The 6,799-nt window shown below is 43.1% G+C and overlaps 1 pseudogene; it reads right to left on the bottom strand.

Annotated features, from left to right (window-relative positions):
* Nucleotides 1–1,765: 1,765 nt before the first annotated feature.
* On the bottom strand, nt 1,766–4,889 carry LOC140710516 (uncharacterized; annotated as a pseudogene).
* Between the last annotated feature and the right edge of the window lie 1,910 nt (nt 4,890–6,799).

A 6,799-nucleotide genomic window follows, 5' to 3' on the forward strand; every position in this document is an offset into this window, starting at 1 on the left:
TAAACTTTCACTCCTGCTGGAAAACTTGCCTCAGTCTCTCATTCCGCCTCATGTCCTTCAGCCAAATTCTTCCCTCCAAGGAGGCAGGGATGAAGTTTGTTGCAGATGTGCCAGATTCACCACTGGTAATATTGTGATTTGGAGAAGGAGATTTTCATTAAGATGATTGCAATGAGCTTCAGCCCACCATTAGGATATTGTATCCAGACTCCCAGCAGTTACTTTGTCCCTGTTTCTAAAATAATTCTCATCTCTTGGAAAGCCATTTTACATAGTGGACAAGAACAGTGGAAATAAAACCAAACTGCTTGGATTGTATCCTGGCTGAATAACCTCGGCAGGTAACTTAATCCTTCTGTGCTTCAGTTTATATCCAAATGGAAATAATTATTATGGTACTGCTAATGGAAAAACAAATCTCTGTAAAATATTGTAAAGAGGTTTATTCTGAGCCAACATGAGTGACCATGGCCTGGGGAACAGTCTCAAGAAGTCACGTGAAAGTCTGCTCAAAGTGGTTGGGTTACAATTTGGTTTTATACATTTTAGGGAGATAGGAGTTACATGCAAAGACATCAATCATACATGAAAGCTATACCTTGGTTTGGCCCCAAAGGCAGGACATCTCTGGATGGTGGGGGAGGGGTGAGGGGAGTGGGGAGGATTACAAGTCACAGGTGGATTTTAGGGATTCTTTGGTTGACAATTGATTGTGAGAGTTATGCTTGAAGTCAGTAGAAAGGAATGGTTGAATTAAGATAAGGAAGTTGTGGGGACCCAAGGCTCTTGTTATGTAGATGAAACTTCATAGGTAGCTGCCCTCAGAGAAAATAGATGGTAAATGATTATTTTCAGATCTCAAAGTTGTCAGACTCTCAATTAATCTTTACTATACCTGGGGAAGTCCTAGAAAAGAAAAGCCTGGAAGGACTGATGGAGATTTAATGATGCGAGTTTTCTCCACAAAAGATGGCTTTGCAGAGTCATTTCAAAATGTGTTAAAAAATACATTTTAGGGTAAAGCATTTTGATTTCATTCAGGGTCCGCTATCTTTCATGTGGTTCTATACGAGTCCGTTTGGAAAGTAAGCCACATTTTACTGGGTTAATTTAAAAGAAAAACATTTAATGAGATTTTATGGTTGGAAGGGTATGACTTAACCATTGACTTGCATGATATTAAGTCCTGTACATGATTTAGTACTTTATTGCCACAAAGAGTCTGTTTTGTCAGACTTACGATCTGTATTTTATCCTTAATTCTGGTCAGTTGTATCTAACTCCAAAAGGGAGTGGTTTACAAGGCATATCCAACTTATCTTCATGTCATGGCCAAGAATTGAGACTTTGGGGTTTCTCTGGGGTCTCCTTGTGCAAGAAGGGGTCTGTTCAATTGGTTGCAGAGCTTAGGATTTTATTTTTGGTTTACAGTACATACCTAATCATGTTATTATAAAAATTAAATAACTTAATACATGCAAGATGCTGAGAATTATCCCTGACATAGAGTAAACCTTTAACAAATGTTAACTATTTTTAATATCACCTTATGAAAAGCAGCTAGAGTCCTTAACCAAAATGCAGGCTTTAATGTTGAATTTTTGGGAAATACTAATTTTTTTATTACCATTTCATGATCTAAAGTCCTAGCAATTAATTTACAATCTACAATCCTCCCAAACTTCTTTGCATCCCGTAATATTTTAAGTGCATATGTGTTCTCCAATAGTCACTGTTCTAGTCAGGGTTCTCTAGAGGGACAGAACTAACAGGAGATATATATTGTTGTGTCTCCTGGTGGCAGTGTTCCTCCCTCTGGAACTAAGACCTCTAGGCCAGCAGAATGTAATGTTTCAGTAACAGGAGGCAAAAATTTTGCTAGTGGATCGCTAGGGGTGATGGTAAGTGGTGCCACTTCCGCTTCCGCCCCTTGATTCCTGGACCCGTGAATCCTGGCTATGGGAAAAACAATACCATGAATTGGATGCTGATTCTGAGCGTACACAGCCTTCTAAAGAACTATGCTCCAGCTCTGCAAAGTATTGTTACCTAGTTGGCCTAATTGTGATTTCAAAACACCATTCCACTGTTCTATCAATCCAGCTGCTTCAGGATGATAAAAAACATGGTATGACCAGTAATTCCATGAACATGAGCCCACTGCCTCACTTCTTTAGTTGTAAAGTGAGTGCCTTGGTCAGAGGCAATGCTGCGTGCAATACTGTGATGGTGGACAAGACATTCTGTGAGTCCAGAGATAGTAGTAGTATTGGCAGATTCACTACATGTGGGATAGGCAAACCCATATCTGGAGTAAGTGTGTATTCCAGTGAGGACAAATCTCTCCCCTTTCAATTATGGACGAGGTCCAATAAGATCAACTTGCCACTAGGTAGTTGGCTGATCACCCCAAGAAATGGTGCCATATCAAGGGTTCAGTGTTGGTCTCTGTGGCTGGCAAATTGGGCACTCAACAATGGCTGTAGCCAGGTCAGTCTTGGTGAGTGGAAGTCCATGTTGCTGAGCCCATGAATGACCTCCATCCCCGTCAACATGGCCACTTTGTTTATGAGCCCATTGAGTGATGACAGGAGTGACTGAGGAAAGAGGCTGAGTGGTGTCCATAGAACAGGTCATCAAATCCACTTGATTAATAAAATCCTCCACTGCTGACATCACCCATTGGTGAGCACTCACATGGGATACAAATATCTTCACAGTTTTTTACCACTAGGAGAGAGTCCAACCGCATATCTCTTCCTCAATTTTGTCACCAATTTTCCAGGCATGCTTCTTCCAAGTCCCTGACCATCCAGCCAAACCATTGGCTACAGCCCATGAATCAGTATATAATAGCACATCTGGCCATTTCTCCTTCCATGAAAAGTGCACAGCCAGGTGCACAGCTTGAAATTCTGCCAATTGGGAAGATTTCCCTTCACTTATGTCCTTCAGGGATATCCAAGAAAGCGGCCATAGTGCTGCAGCTGTCCACTTTCTGGTTATGCCTGCATATCATGCAGAACCATCTGTGAGCCAGGACCTAGTCTTCTCTTCCTCTATCAACTGATCATAGGGAACTCTCCATGAGGCCATTGGTGCAGGATGGAAGAGAGAAGGAAGGGTGGCAGGAGTGGAGACAATGGGCATTTGAGTCACTTCCTCATGTAACTTACTTGTGCTTTCAGGACCTGCTCAAGCCCGATCACATATATACCACTTCCATTTGATGAAGGAATGCTGCTGTGCATGACCCAATTCGTGGTTACATGGGTCAGAAAGTACTCAGTTAATGATAGGCAGTTCAGGTCGCATGGTGACTTGATGATCCGTTGTCAAATGTTCAGTTTCTACCACAGCCCAATAACAGGCCAAGAGCTCTCTCTTAAAAGAAGAGTAGTTATCTGCAGAAGATGGCAGGGACTTGCTCCAACATCCTAGAGGCTTCTGGTGTGATTCACCTACAGGTGCCTGCCAAAGGCAACAAACAGCAACCTTATCTGCCACTGACACCTCAAGCATCATCGGATCTGCAGGGTCACATGCTTCAAGTGGCAGAGCAGCTCACACAACAGCCTGGGCCTGTTGCAGAGCCTTCTCCTGTTCTGGATGACACTCAAAACTGGCAGCCTTTTGGTTCACTGGATAAATGAGCTTGAGCAACACACCCAAATGAGGAATGTGTTGCCTCCAAAATCCAAATTGGCCCACTAGGCATTGCCCGTCTTTCTTAGTTGTAGGAGGGGCGAAATGCAGCAATTTATCCTTCACATTAGAAGGAATATCTTCACAGGTCCCACACCACTGGACCCCTAGAAATTTTACTGAGGTTGAAGGTCCTTGAATTTTAGTCAGATTTATTTCCCATCCTCTGGCATGAAAATGTTTTACCAGTAAGTCCAGTGTGTTTGCTACTTCTTGCTCAGGGGTTCCAATCAACATAATGTCATCAATGTTATAGAGCAGTGTTATATATTGTGGAAGCAAAAAGTGGTCAAGTTCTCTCCAAATAAGATTATGGCACAAAGCTGGAGAGTTGATATATCCCTGAGGTAGAACAGTAAACATATATTGCTGATCCTACCAGCTGAAGGCAATTGCTTCTGGTGACCTTATGGACAGGAATGGAGAAAAGGCATTCGCCAAGACAATGGCTACATACCAGGTACCAGGAGATGTGTTAATTTGTTCAAGCAACGAAACCGAAACTGGTATAGCAGCTGCAATTGGCGTCACTACTTGGTTAAGCTTATGATAATCCACTGTTTTTCTCCAAGATTCATCTGTCTTCTGCACAGGTCAAATGGGAGAGTTGAATGGGGATTTGGTGATAATCACCACCCCTGCATCTTTCAAGTCCTTGGTGGTGGTAGTAATCTCTGCAATCCCTCCAGGGGTAGAATATTGTTTTTGATTCACTATTTTTCTAGGTAGAGGCTGCTGAATGGCTTCCATTTGGCCTTTCCCACTATAACAGCCCTCACCTTACCAGTCAGGAAGTCAATGTGGGGGTTCTCCCAGGTGCTAAGTGTGTCTATGCCAATTATGCATTCTGACACTGGAGAAATGACCACAGGATGTGTCCAGGGACCCACTGGGCCCACTGTAAGTCAGACCTGAGCTAAAATTCCATTAATTCCCTGACTTCCATAAGCCCCTACTTTAACTAGAGGACCACAATGACAGTTTGGATCCCCTGAAATCAACATCAGCTCAGAGCCAATGTCAAGCAGTCCCTGAAATATCTGACAATTTCCCTTTCCCCAATGCACAGTTGCCCTGCTAAAAGGCCAGAGGTCTCCTTGGGGAAGGATGGGAGAAAGATTCACTGCATGAATTGTTGGTGGTGTAGTGGGGTTCTTCCTCAAGGGGACCCAGCCTCCCTTCATTCAAGGGACTCTGGGTCTGAAAACTTGCTCAAGTCTGGAAATTGATTGAGGGACCGTGATTCTATGTTTTTGTAATCAAATTAGTCTTTTATCCATTCGACCAAGAAGCTTTCTGCTTGTGTAAATTAACTAAAAATGCGGTAGGCTTCTTATCAATTTCACTTCTAGGAACATGGTGTCTAATTAGCCAATGCCAAAGCTCTATATGAGTCAGACTATTCTGACTTTGTCGGACTATTGCCGCTTTGCCTCTGCTGTCTATTACAGTAGCTATGCCCACCTTGTCTTTCACAGTTGAGTGCTGCCACTTGGCCCCTGCCACCTCAGGATCCAATTATTCCTATTGTATTTAAATTTCACAGTTGAGTTACTGCAGTTCCCACTGTTAGGTCTGACACATAGAGCAGAGCAATTACAGGGCTCTTCAAAGATGCAGGTGCTGCTCTCACAAATCTATTTTGCAAGGCGTTGGTCAAGGGTGCATCTTCTGGACCCCCCTGGCTGGGATGAACTGGTCTAAGGTGACTAATCCACTCCACCATCTCAATCTCCCTAAGCCTTTAAATCCCTTCTTCTGCTTTAAATCAAGAGAGATTAGGCATATCCAGCTACTTCACAGTGGGGCATCTTTTAATCCATATTTCAGCTAACCAAGCAAATAAACTATTAGAACCATTTTTAACTACCTGAGCTGCAACATTAAAAGCAGAGACCCTACTGAGTGGGCCCAAATCAATAAATTCAGCCTGATCCAACTCTATGTTCCTTCCACAATTATCCCATACCTTTAATATTCTTTCCCAGGCCTGTTCTCCTGATTTCTGTTTATATAGAGAATTCAAACTGTTCTTTTTGAGTGTAATGCACCTTCTTATGGGTCACACTCTCAACTTCACCTCTAGGGGCCTACTAAGACTTTCGTTATAGGTTTAGAAGCGAACAGGGATGTTGGGAATGGCTCCTGAAGATAATCAACATTATCTTACCTGGCAACTGCCTCAGGAAAGGCCATCACTATGGCTCCAGGAAGCATAGGGTTTATCTCCTTAGACAAAGATAGAAAAGCTGATGGCAGCATGGGTCGGTGGGGTGTGGGGAGAGGGGGGATGTTGCTGCTACTGGAGATGAGGAAGCTGATCCTTCTGGCAAAAAACGTTCATCAGAGTTTACAAACTCAGTGTCCCCAGCTTCATTAGGGTCCTCTCATACATCTCCATTCCAAGTAGCAGGGTCCCATTTTTTTCCAATCAATGCCCTCACTTTAACAGTAGACACCTGACTAGGCTGTGCATGCATCTTTCATTGCAGGTCAGCCACTTGCATGACAAGAATTTGGGTCTGTTTTTCCACAATTTAAGGGCTTTCTCTACAGGAGATAAGACTCTCACTCAGTGCAATCTTATCAGACTTGAGGCTCAGTATCTGCTTCTGAACCCGGGAGACAGAATCCCTGATTTCATCAATTTCTTTGATCACTTTGTTCACTGAACTTAGCAGTATCCAACCAGGTGCATTATATTCCTTGGTTCTCCACATATGACCAAATGTATTTTGTATGGAGTCACTAACCTCCTTGCCTGGTACCACTCTTGGTACTAAACCACTTCTGGTACCAAAATCTGTATTACTCAGAGTTCTCTAGAGGGACAGGACTAATAGGATATATAAAGGGTAGTCTATTAAGTATTAACTTACATGATCACAGGGTCCCACAATAGGCTGTCTGCAAGCTAAGGAGCAAGGACAGCCAGTCTGACTCCCAAAACTGAAGAATGTGGAGTCTGATTTTTGAGGTCAGGAAGCATCTAGCATGGGAGAAAGATGTAGGCTGGGAGGCTAGGCTAGTCTCTCCTTGTCATGTTTTTCTGCTTGCTTTATATTCACTGACAGCTGATTAGATTGTGCCCACC

This window comes from Chlorocebus sabaeus, chromosome 27, assembly GCF_047675955.1.
Source record: "Chlorocebus sabaeus isolate Y175 chromosome 27, mChlSab1.0.hap1, whole genome shotgun sequence".
In the NCBI taxonomy this organism is placed as follows: Eukaryota; Metazoa; Chordata; class Mammalia; order Primates; family Cercopithecidae; genus Chlorocebus; species Chlorocebus sabaeus.